This window comes from Phalacrocorax carbo, chromosome 1 (assembly GCF_963921805.1).
Source record: "Phalacrocorax carbo chromosome 1, bPhaCar2.1, whole genome shotgun sequence".
Taxonomy (NCBI): domain Eukaryota; kingdom Metazoa; phylum Chordata; class Aves; order Suliformes; family Phalacrocoracidae; genus Phalacrocorax; species Phalacrocorax carbo.
The window spans coordinates 36,134,617-36,147,937 of record NC_087513.1 but is presented as its reverse complement, the minus strand read 5'-3'; the positions used below and the strand labels follow the sequence as shown (position 1 = coordinate 36,147,937).

General features: G+C 39.8%; 1 long non-coding RNA gene across 2 annotated transcripts in view; it reads left to right on the top strand.

Annotated features, from left to right (window-relative positions):
- Positions 1-8,393, top strand: part of LOC135312767 (uncharacterized) — a 492,691-nt gene extending 484,298 nt beyond the window's left edge. For both annotated transcript variants that reach the window (XR_010372417.1, XR_010372418.1), the window contains exon 3: positions 8,335-8,393. This is a non-coding gene — a long non-coding RNA (uncharacterized LOC135312767). The remainder of the gene's footprint in view (positions 1-8,334) is intronic.
- Positions 8,394-13,321: the final 4,928 nt, after the last annotated feature.

The window sequence follows — 13,321 nt, the reverse complement described above, 5'->3', positions numbered from 1 at the left end:
CACAAATATATACTTGTTTTGATTGCAAAACTCAGCAATGATAAGGTTTATTGTTACATAAATCCCCCCAAATTCATCCTGCACTTGGACTCAAACTTTTTCAGATGAAACTGATAGTCTTTTTGTTATGTCTTAAATTAAAATTCCTAGTTTAGCTTTAAAAATACAATAACTAGAACAACAAATTATGTAGTTGAAACTGGTGGGTATGACCCATGAAGAGCCAATCCAATGCAATTTGTTTTTAGTGAAATTTCTAGGTTATTTGGTTGGATTATCCATCTGCCCTCCCTACTACAGCGATTTTAACTTCACTGGGAATCTAAAAGAAATCTTAGCATTGAGATTTTAATTTTATGGCGTCAATTTTTTTTTTTAGAATCCAAGATCTTCTGTCCTGATAATTCCCTGAAGTGTTTTCAATTATTCTGAATATTCTTCATTTACCATTTTGGACTAATTTTTTCTGAGGACTTTAACAAAGCTACAAAGTATGAGGCATGACCCTTAGTCAAGGCAAATGGTAAAAGCTTTAGAATGTCTCAGGCTCTGCATATTGGTCATGCCAGAATTTTACTGCTCCTTTGGATGTATCCTTTTCTAAATCCAAATGAGGACATACAGGGTCCATTTCCAATTCTGACTCTAATACAAGAACTTTAATAGGCTGAAGCAATATTCCATAAAGCCACAGCACAGCTATATTTTGACAAATTCCTAGCTGCTCTGAAATGTTCTCTACCTCATAGCACAACCCACATTTCCATGCAGCGTTATTCTCTTCTCCAACTCTGACATCCTCCAAGGGCTGTGTTAGAAAGTAGCAGCAGCAGCAGCAAACACAATTATGAGCGAAATCCTCCTCTGAATTGGGTTGACACCATCTGAAGCAGGCAGTCCCACAGCCCTGGGTGAAAGTCCCAGCTTTCTCTCATTCCTGAAGTATAGGCAGCAGGGTAAGCTGAAGCAGCCTAAGCCATAAATACATATTTTGAAAATGAAACAGTAAGGAGTGTCTCAGATAACTAGGACAGAATCAATCTTTCTTAATGCTATTCCTGGTTTTCTAATATGATTTATATCCTCCTTTTAGGTTTCAGAAAGCTCTTCTTTATGACAAATGTTTGTCAGACATAGCGGTCCAAGATAGCCTCTAAATAGTTTCTGTCTTTTGGGTTTGGTGCTATACTCTTCAGAGAGATTCTTAACTGGGTCTTAGCCCAGAACACATTTAAATTGTCTTCATGTCCTGGGATATTTTTGGACCCACAGCTGAAAATAAACAAAACAACCCTCCCTATTTCCTGACCTTTTCCATATGCTGCAGGTGTTTATTCAGTAGAAATTTGCAGATATCTTTCAGGATGAAAAAGAGCAAACTCAGGAGGACAGATCTGAATTTCTAAGTGACCTAGGGAGTTTACAACAGTGGACACTTCAAGTTACTGAGTAAAATCTGTACTAAAAAAAATATTCAATACCAATAGTACAGAAACAATAGATCATCTTTGATTTTTAAAGCATGTAATTTTTTTTTTAATCTGAGTGGGATAGTGATAATTTCCTCCTTAATAATCACCTGTCACACAGATGATGCCAAAGAAAACCGTAAAGAACTTTCATATAAAAAAACTTGATTTCCTTCAGTCTTAACAGATCTATCTTCAATGCTTTTGTTATTTTTGAACTAGCTAGCTGAGATAAAAAGACATTTTAGCAGTTAGCTAAAAACAAACAAAGCAATCCTACCTTAGCTTAAAGATTTACAGACAAAAATACAGATATTAAAGAAGTTGAAAATCAAATTTAATTATCACTGGGCTGAATTTCATTTTTGATTCAGATTTATGTTCTTGTCTGAGACTAATATTTTTACTTGTGTTTAGAGGAAGGAAAATCCTGATATTTCCTAGTTTTCTGCACAAAAGTGGTTTTTGGCATTTTGAACTGTCTTTGGAACATTTTCTTCTAGAAGAAGACAATTTTACTGGCCCACCATCCCCCCTTGGAAACTGATCCTCCACTAAAAATCCATGTTAGATAAGCAACCTTAAAACTGGGTTCTTGACACTAATATCTTCATAATTTTTAGAACCTGAGGGCTGCATCAGAATTACAGGCGCTGTTTGGCCTCTTTCCCAATAGAAATTTATAAATTTATGTCTATAAGAGATTTTTCACTGGACTACATTAATAAAATGTCCAATAAATAGAGCAAAGTCATGAGTAAGTTAGCAAGAAGACAAGCTGTAGCCGTTCAGTTTCCATTTTAGCCTGTGTTTTTGCATACATAAAATCCTTCTGACATTGTTAATAGCATCAAGGAATGGGTTAAAATGGTCTAAATTTTTATTTTTTTCAAATAGCATATCACATCGCTTTAGTACTCTGTTAAAATGTTGAGACAACTATGCACCACTTTTCCGTGGGATGTCCATTCCCCTTTGCATCTATAGAAGAAGCAAACAAACAAGAATTTCAGTAAGAGGAAAGAGAGGACAGTATCAATGTGGTAAAGCAGAATAGCAAGCAGTCTGTGCAAACAATACATGAAAAATTACCCTTGAGGTCTCACACTAGTATCTGGAAATTGCTCAGATTCAGCAATGCACCAAGGTCTGCTTCACTTATCTATTTTGGACTGTGGAAACAACCAGCCCCGAGTTAAAGACAGGCCTATGAGACATTGCAGTTACTTCCACAAACATGTTTTTGTGTTCACATTATTTGGTACAGCTCACATATACTCCAACTTGAGCCTTAAAGCTAGAAATATTTGTGTGCATTTTTCATATAGTCTATCCCATGTTCCAATTTTTATTGCTGTAACTTGTTTACAGAGAACTATATCTGTCTTACAGATGGTGTCCAAGCCAGTATTTCCATCTGTGGACCTTTTCTGAATCCTTTTAATCTGTGACAAATTAAAGCAATGTAAGATTTCAGTCTATTAGGGTTATCATTCTCCAGAATGGGAAAATGGATGTACTTTATTGTTTTTCTTTTTGTTTAGCATTCATTGGATTTTAAAAGAAGTATGTTCAAATACACCCAAAGAGATTAACATAACACTGGGAAATCTGCCAGTTTCATTTTATTGTTTGCATTACACTATCACTTAAAAGCTTTATTGGCAATGTCTGTACTACTAAATTGCTCTGTATAGGGGTATGGGAACAGGCAATGCCACACAATCATTGCTACTATTACCTTGTTAACATGGTTGTCACCTGGGACAGCTAGCATTTGCACAGAAAATTCCTGGGTGTGGTTCAGGGGAGAGCACTGGCCAAGTCAATCCCAAAAGGCAGTCTGAAGGCACCCTATTTTGAAGGGTAAGAGATTTAGCCACTTGGATCTGAGCTGTGCCATGACACTGGTTCTCAGAGCTAGAGAGCTGTCCCTGGTTTGCTTCTTTAATAACACAAATGTGATTATTACAGACTTGTATCTTGGTGCAGCTAAAAGAAACTGTACCTATCTTGAGAAGCTAAAGGCTCCAATGTAAAAGGAGAGCAATAAAAGGAATCCCAGAAAACGTCATTGGAATTCATGCCAACGTATCAGGGTCCTGCTGCCTCCTGTTGTCTGGACGTGGTAGAGATTGATGAGAACAGTAATGCTAATAGTGGGCCATTAACTTAAATAGTTACACTTACATCTGCTGGTTCCAGATTCACTTTCCATAACTAATCTAAGTGGGCGTATTGTTACATAGCATTTTTTCCACATTACATTTTTCCTTTTCTTTTTTCACATTTGCACTATGAAGGACAGGCATGGTGTAGACAACAAAAACAACAAACTCAAAAAACCCAAACAAACAAACAAAACCAAAACCAACCCACAATAAAGAAGTAGGATGTGAAGTAAGAAAATCTTGTTCTGAGGAAAGAAGAAAGGAGAAGAAGCAAGGGAGAATTGACAAGACAAAGCACTGGACCAAAAGCCAAATACAACAGAACTGCATCTGGGGAAAGGAAAATATCTCTTAATATTCTGTTTTTGCAAAGTGTTTATAACCTTCTGCTTTTCCTACTGGAACCTGTAGAACAGCAAAGGATGTGTGAACAGTTCTCTACTCCTAGGGAAATCCTCTGTCAAAAGATTCTTGCCCTGCTGAATGTTTTCTTTGTTGGAGAGGGAAATGGCATGGACACTTATATCTGTCAAGGGGAGTATATAACACTTCCAGAGAGAAGCACACTGGATACCCCATAAAAAGAGAAACTGAAGATTTGTATACGCTATACTTCAAGATTTGCTGAAAAAAAAAAAGTCTGTTTTAAAAATATAGACACTCTGAATTCCTTTGTTACTCTGGTTATTTAAGGTGTCTCATCTACAGTTTTTCTACTATGGTTTATATTTATGGTTCACCTCTATGATTCACCTCTAAAACCCCTAAGTAACAAATATTCCACCCTACTCTTCCATGTGGATGTGAAGTTTCTTTGGGAAATGTAAAAATAATTAAAAAATAAAAAAGAATCCACCAAACTAAAAGCTTTCTCTCTGTTTAATTTTCCTTCTTATTCTCCATTATTCCCATTACTGTTCTATTTCATGTACTTTCCTTCCCTCTTCTTGTTTGGTTTTTGGTTTCTCTTCCCTCACTGTCTCTGTCTATCCCCAGTGACAACACAATATTTCTTTTTTCCATTTTTATTTCTTTTCTTGGACTCCCATAATAACTAGTTTCCTATAGTTGCTCTTCCCTCAATATTATATTTCTCCTATTGGTATATATCTCTCTCTGTCTTCATACTCTGCTTGATACTTCTCTCTACTGTTTCTGGTTGATACTTCTCTCAACTTTTTCCTCTTAGCTTTCTCTTCTCCTCTCTTAGTGCTTTAAATATGTACTTCCATCTAAAAGATTATACCTTTTTAGTAACGATAAAGAATGTTCATTCCTTCAGGATATGTTCATTCGTTCAGGGCAGGGCTGCATCTCTGGGATTTTTTGTGGTTTGGGTTTACTTGAGGTAAATCTACTGCTTACTATGAGTAAACTAACATTATTACAACTTCAGACATATTAGAGCACATTCTGCTGTTACGGGACCATTTCCATTTACTCCCCCTAGAATTTTTCCCATCAGATTTTTTCTTCCTTTTTTTTTTTTTTTTAATTTTGTTGGGTATATTGTTCATAACAAAGAATCTGATTTTTTACATTTGTACATTACCTCAGTCAAAATTAATGATCTATGAAACAACCTTGTGCATTTATGAAGCTCGTTATGTAGACTATCTTCGACAGTGTCAAGTGAGATGTGCAAATCCTATCATCTGGTGCATACACAGGAGGGACATGCCAGCTGATAGACAGACTTAAAGTATCTATAATCAGTGACTGAAATAGTCCACAGAATAGCTGTGCTCTTATTTGCCAAAATTTGGGTGACTAGTTGGTTAATAAATCATTTGGTTTTCATGTGAGTGGCTAGGATTGAAAAATTTCTGTAAATCTTGATTCTCAGATTTACTTTACTTGAGTTCAGAAAGGATTTAGTTGCTTGGTAGTTATAGAATATGAGCCTTAGACAAACCATGATAAAGTAGCCCCAGTAGTAAATCAGTCTCTCTTGACTATGTAGACTATGCAGGCAGTCAGCTGCTGCAATTAGTTTTGGAAATACACTCACTTGGTTAAGCAGTACAGGCTTTCTGAAGAGATGGAGGCAAATCAGTCATATTTCAATTGTGCATTTATAGCTAAGAGCGAAAACGTATCACCAAGGACACATTGGCTTTTTTAAGTACAATCTTAAAAAAAATATGTTTTTCACTCATAAACATATATGTCTAATTAGGAGTCTTAAAAGGCAGAGCATAAATATATCTTACAACAAATGATGCGCTTTTGTTTACTAAGGCAAAACCATGACAGTTATATTACTTTAAAATTGCAGTATGTTTATAAATGGCTGACTTTCTGCTTTCTTCAGATGAAGCACTTCATATTATGGCATTTTTTGTTTGTTTTTCTTTCCCCAGCACTTCCGTTACCAAATTTCATATGTGATTATTAAAGACAAAAAGTCACTAATAAGCCATCCAGAAATAATATAATCTTATAAGAAATATATCAGATGTGTCTTGGATTTTCAGTCAACATCTTCCAATGGTGTGAGACTGGCTAGCAAATATTAGTCCTACACCTGCCTTCATAATGATTAACATACTGTCTGCAGAAGGTACTTTCCAATCTGGAACTCTATTAGCAGATATCTTGTTTATGATGTTTGCAATGGAGAACATGGTAAAAAGAATCTGTGACAGCATTAGGCCCCTTCCTTGTGTCTTTACTGTGTCATCATTACATTTACTACCTGTTTGATATTCAAATATTAAGTAGATTTGTCTTTGCCAGGCTTTCAGCTTAATGAGAATGTCAAGTCTTAAGTCAAATTCTTCCAGAACTTAAAAAAGTAAAATCCAAGTAGCATTTGAAAAGGCAAAAGAGAAAGGTTTTTGAAATCTTTACCCCTTAGTAGGATGCAGCCTTTTTTTCAGTGAGAACGGGGTTTCCTTCAGTATCAGATGTAACTGCAGAAATCATGTCAGTGCAGTTTTGTGCTACATTAGCACACTGACCTCCTAACGGATAGGAAATTTGCCTTTGATGTTTGAAGGTCATTAATTTCCTTCTAAGTTTCTTTTTTTTTCAAAGCTGCTCTTTTACATAACTGTTTAACCTTGAAATCATAGGTTGCTTTCTCATCATGCATAAATGTTTAACATTGAATTCAGTGCCTGTCATTCGATAACTGGAGGAAAGACTTTCAGCTGTCAACATCATCTAATGGGAGGACAATTTTTTTCTTCATTTGTTAAAGGTCTTATCAACCCCTGCCCCTCCCCCTTTAATTGGAAAACTGTAATTTATTGATAAACACAAATATATGTATAAAGTTAAAGTCTAAATTAAAGAGTAATACGGGTTAAAGGAAAATTGGCTCCCTGTCGGGCAACTTGGCAAACCCTTCCAGCAATATACTTTTACTGAGATCTCAAATAAAACAACAATAGTCAGCACTTAATGAATTTATATCACATTTTATGTCTTCCTACACATCACTTGATGTTTTGTTGTCTGCTGGTGCTTTTAGAGATTTCCCTTGTTGATAATGTTTTTGTGTTGCTACCAGGTCTAATTTGGCTTTCAGCTAAAGCCTTTGAATTTTTTATAATAAAGTAATTTACAGATGCTAGAAGATAAATTAGCACTGCAAATGCAGTTAAATTGCATAATCACACAGATTGATTTTGTGTTAGCCTTTGAGATGTATAGATACCTTGTGGCATCTCTGTCAAGAAAAGGCAGTGAAAGCAAAAACCTTCAATTTCTCTGGAAAACAAGCAAAAACATGTCAAAGGACCAGAGAAAAAATACAGTGTTTAACTGAAATGCCTGGTGGTTTATAAATGTTCAACATACAGGTAGCATTCAATAGTGATGTTAACTGTCCCCCCACACTTGGCATATACCACAAAATACTCTTTCACATAATGCACAATTTGTATGTACAGCAAAGAGTGGGATTTGTTTGTTTGTTTGTTTTGGCACTGTCATTGATCTGGAAGGGAAAAAAAATTAGATTTCAGTGACTTTTACAGATTTGTTATGTTCAGAGGACACTTCTTGAAACAATTACGGCAACCCAGGATTAATGTGATCAGGAGAATATGTCCAAGAACACATGCAGAATACAAAATTGTCCCTCTTGTGGATAAAAACATTTCAGTTAATGAAAGGAACTGTGAAGTTTTGTGTGAGAGCAAGTGCAACTTGGCTGCTAGCATCTTATGAGCCGAACACTGTCACTTGCAGGGCCACTCAGTGGTAACCACACCTTTGTTTCAGTATGTTGCAGTCATGGGGATAGATGTGCCAAGAATTAAATGCATGAGGTGGCACTTTTACAGGTTCTAGGCACGAAACCTATGATCCAAACACATTGCCCTCAGCTACTGGCTAAGGCAGTAGGCCCCCCTGTATTTCCTGGAGTCAGGAGAATAAACTACCTCAATATGCAAGGAAAATTTTTGAAATAATTTATTTCACTACATTCAGAAAAACAACTTTTTATTGCATACTCATAGTCATAAAGCCATGAACATAAATCCAGGGCAAGCCCTGGTGATGTAGATAATTGAACAACTTGTAAGTGATCTTAGTTTGCAATTAATAACTGAGTAATGCTTACTGTAAGTCACTGTCATGGCTTTGGCTGGGATAGAGTTAATTTTCTTCATAGTAGCTAGTATGGAGCTGCATTTTGGATTTGTGTTTAAAACAGTGTTGATAATATGGAGATGTTTTAGTTGTTGCTAAGTAGTGCTTACACTAGTCAAGGACTTTTTCAGCTTCCCATGTTCTGCCGGGTGCACAAGAAGCCAGGAAGCTCGAAGGAGGCACAGCCAAAGCAGCTGATCCAAACTGACCAAAGGTATATTCCATATCATATGACATCATACCCAATATATTAACTGGGGGAAGGTGGCTTGGGGAAGCAGCAATTGCAGCTAGGGGACTGGCACCATTGTTTGGAGGGTGGTGAGCAGTTTCTTTCCCCTGGGTTTTGCCTCTCTCAATATTTTCCTTTTCAGTTTTATTATTACTATTATATTATTACTTTATATTAATTATTGAACTGTTATTATCTCAACCCATGAGTTTTCTTACTTTTGCTCTTCCAATTCTCTCCCCCATCCCACTGGGGTGGGGGGAGAGAGCAAGGGGCTGTGTGATGCTTATTTGCTGGCTGGGGCTAAACCACAACAGTGTTTTTAGGTGCCCAACGTGGGGCCCAAAGGTTTTGGGATAATAACATTTGCTAGTCACAACATTGACTCATCTGTTCTCAATACTGGTTTATCCGCTCACAGAATCATAGTATGATTTAGGTTGGAAGGGACCTTTATAGGTATTGTGGTTTAGCACCAGCTGGCAACTAAGCCCCACAAAGCTGCTTGCTCACTCCTGTACCAGTGGGATGGGGGAGAGAATCAGAAGGGGAAAAGTGAGAAAAATCATGGGTTGAGATAAGAACAGTATAATAATTAAAATAAAGCGATAACAACAATAACAACAATAATAATAAAATAATTAAAAGGAAAACAACAAGAGAGAGAGAGAGAGAGAGGTGAAACCTGGTGAGGGGGAAGGGGGAATAAACAACCAAAACAAACAACAAGTGATGCCACCACCCACCACCTGCCGACCCAACACAGCCAGTCCCTGAGCCGCAACCGTTCTCCCCTGTGCCAACTCCCCCAGTTAATATACTGGTCTTGGTGTTAAATGATATGGAATATTCCATTGGCCAGTTTGGATCAGCTGCCTTTGCTGTGGCCCCTCCGCTCCCAGCTTCCTCTGCATGTGGCAGAGCCTGGGAAGCTGGAAATGTCCCTAACACCTATAGGCGCTACTTGGCAGCACTTAGCCGCTAGTTAACCACAACTAAAACATCAATGTGCCATCAGCACTATACCAGATACAGTGAAGAAAATTAACTCTAGCCCAGCCAAAACCAGCACAAGAGGTCATCTAGTCCAACCTTCCTGCAGTGAGCAGGGACATCTTCAACTACATCATGTTGCTCAGAGTCCCATCCAACCTGACCTTGAATGTTTCAGGGATGGGGCATCTACCACCGCTCTGGGCAACCTGTTCCAGTGTTTCACCACCCTCATTGTAAAAAAAAATTGTCCTTATATCTAGTCTAAATCTACCCTCTTTTAGTTTAAAACCATCACCCCTTGTCCTGTCACTACAGGCCTTGCTAAAGAGGTTGCCCCCATCTTTCCTATAGTCCCCCTTTAAGTACTGAAAGGCTGCAATAAGGTCTCCCTTGCAGCCTTCTCTTCTCCAGGCTGAACAACCCCAACTCTCTCAGCCTTTCCTCGTAAGAGAGGTGATCCATCACTCTGGTGATTTCTGTGGCCCTCCTCTGGATACACTCCAGCAGGTCCATGTCCTTTCTGTGCTGAGGGCTCCAGAGCTGGATGCAGCACTCTGGTGGGGTCTCACCAGAGGTTGTTGAACCTTATGAGGTTCTCACAAGCCCAACTCTCCAGCTTGTCTAGGTCTCTTTAGATGACATCTCTTCCTTCTGTTGTGTCAACTGCACCACTCAGCCTGGTGTCATCTGCAAACTTGCTGAGAGTGCACCCGATCCTATGGTCTATGTCACTGATGAAGATATAAAATATTATTGGTCCCAGTACAGACTCTTGAGGGACACCACTCATCACTGATCTCCATCTGGACTTTGAGCCATTGAACACTACCCTCTGGATGACACCATCCACCCAGTTCCTTATCCACCTAAAATTTGTATCTATCTCCCCAGTTTAGAGGTAAGGATGCTGTGGGGGACTGTGCCTGCACCATTCTCGTTTTTGCTGTACATGTTAAAGATTGGTGTTGGGTTTTGTAGTTTGCTGTGCTCTGCAGTTATTAGCAATGCTTTGCCTGGGAGATAAGTGTTAAAACACTGGCTATTAGCTTTATCTGGTACTTGGGTTTTGTACTGAAGCCATTACTGTACTTCAGGTACCACCTCATGGAATCAATTAGCAATTATACCTCCTTCTCTGAGAGGTTTTATATAAAGGAAATACAGAATGGTACTTTTTCTACCTTTTTCTGTAATGTCTATTCCTTCATTACAATAACTTTCAGGATCTTGAGCATCCTTGGGTAGTTAAGATACTCCTATTTGGAGAAAGTATGTTGTCACCCTGGCAATTCCAGAAAGACACAAATCACTGCAATTTGCTGGGCCTGGCCCATGCGTACTGAGCCCTGTTCAACAGTATTCAGTACCCCCAAGGGGAAGAGAAGGCCTCTGGATCTAAAAAGACAAAGAAAAATAAAATAACAGGCACTGTGGCCACTCCAACCCCCACAACAGGCACTGCAGCTGAACCAGAGAACAAATCCATGCTGGAATCAGTCACCCCTATGTACAAGAATAAAACTTGGAAGTGAAAGTCAGTTCATGTAGAAAGATATGATGGAATAAAATGGAAACCACCCAATCTCTACCCTTGAGTGAGCTGTGAGATATGCAAAAAGATTTCACAGTCATTCAGGTGAGCACTTTGTCACTTGGCTGCTCCGATGCTGGGATAACAGGGCCAGTAGCCTAGAGTTAGACAGTAAGGAAGCCAAACAACTGGGATCTTTTTCTAGGGAAAGGGGCATTCACAAAGTGATTGGAAAAGGGACACAAGCCCTCAGCCTCTGGATGTGACTCCTGTCTGGTGTGAAAGGAAGGTATCCCTTCAAGGAAGGTGTTATATATCAGCCAGGAAAATGGGCCACCACAGAGAAAGTTACCCAGTACCTGAGGGAATTAACCATGCTTGAGCTGATTTATGGTGACCTGGACAATGAACAGTCACCCAAAGATCTAGATGAAGCCCAGTGCACACGACCCATGTGGTGGACGTTGTACAGAGTGCAGCATCATCATATGCCAACTCATTGGCAGTACTGGCCTGGAAAGATCAAGAAACACCAACGATGCGGGATGTGATTGACAGGCTCTGGGATTACAAAGCACATATCTATTCCTCCCTCATCTCTGCTGAGGAAGATTCAGTACCTCCAAGAGGATATGTCCTGCTCCCCACCTCTACAGACCAGTATCTATCTGAGCCATGAGGAGTAAGTGTTCCTCTGCTCAAAAGAGGGGATACATACCACGGGCCACCCCGTGGTTTTACCTTCATGACCACGGTGGGACACATGAGGAAGTGGGATGGAAAACCTACCTCGACCCTAGAGGCACGGGTACGTGAGTTGCAAGGAAAAACAATCATTCAGGGGGGTTCTTTCAGAAAAGTTGCTGCTCCACTGTCCAGTGGGCAGTTCCCCAGACAGAGCAGTAGAAGCACTGATTTTATTTCTGATCTTAATAGAGGGACTTCTGATTCACATTTACAAGAAGCAAGTAGCGAATACTATGATCAGGACTAGAGGGGCCCTGCCCCCAGCCAGGTGGAGGAAGGGGACAACAGGGTTTACTGGGCTGTGTTGATTAGATGGCCTGGCACATCCGACCCACAGGAGTACAGGGCTTTAGTGGATGTTAGTGCACCGTGCACCTTAATGCCATCAAGCTATACAGGGACAGAACCCATCTGTCATTGCTAGAGTGACAGGGGGATCCCAAGAGCTAACTGTATTGGAGGCTGAAGTGAGCCTAACCAGGAACGAGTGGCAAAAGCACCCCATTGTGACTGGCCCAGAGGCTCCGTGCATCCTTGGCAGAGTATACCTGAGGAGAGGGTATTTCAAGGACCTAGAAGGGTACAGGTGGGCTTTTTGTGTAGCTGCCTTGGAGATGAAGGAAATTACACAGCTGTCTACCTTGCCCGGTCTCTCGAAGGATGCTTCTGTTGTGGGGTTGCTGAGAGTCAAAGAACAACAGGTGCCAATCGCTGCTACAACAGTGCACCAGTGGCAGTATCACACCAACCGAAATTCCCTGATTCCCATCCATAAGCTCACTCACCAACTAGAGAACCAAGGAGTGATCAGTAAACCTGCTCACCCTTTAACTGTCCTATATGGGCAGTGCGGAAGTCTAATGGAGAGTGGAGACTAACAGTAGACTATTGTGGCCTGAACGAAGTCACCCCACCACTGAGTGCTGCTGTGCTGGGCATGCTAGAAATTCAGTATGAACTGGAGTGAAAGGCAGCCAAGTGGTATGACACAACTGATATCACTGATGCATTTTTCTCAATCCCTCTGGCAGCACAGTGCAGGCTACATTTTGCCTTCACTTGGAGGGGCGTCTAGCACACATGGAATCGACTGCCCCAGGGGTGGAAACACAGCCCTACCATTTACCATGGACTGATTCAGACTGTACTGGAACAGGGTGGAGCTCTGGAACACCTACAATACATCATCATGTGGGGCAACACAACAGAAGAAGTTTTTGAGAAAAGAAAGAGAATAGCCCAAAGCCCTCTGGAAGCTGACTTTGCCAAAAAACAAAGTAAGGTCAAGGGACCTACACAGGAGATGCAGTTTCAAGGAATAAAATGGCAAGATAGACATTGTCAGATCCCAATGGATGTGATCAACAAAATAACAGCCATATCTCGACCAACACAAGCTTTTTTGGGCGTTGTGGGTTTTTTGGGAATGCATATTCCGAGTTACAGTCTGATCGTAAACCCTCTTTATCAAGTGACCCAGAAGAATGCTTTTAAATGGGGCGCTGAGCAACAACAGGCCTTTGAACAAATTAAACAGGAGATAGTTCATTCAGTAGCTTTTGGGCCAGTC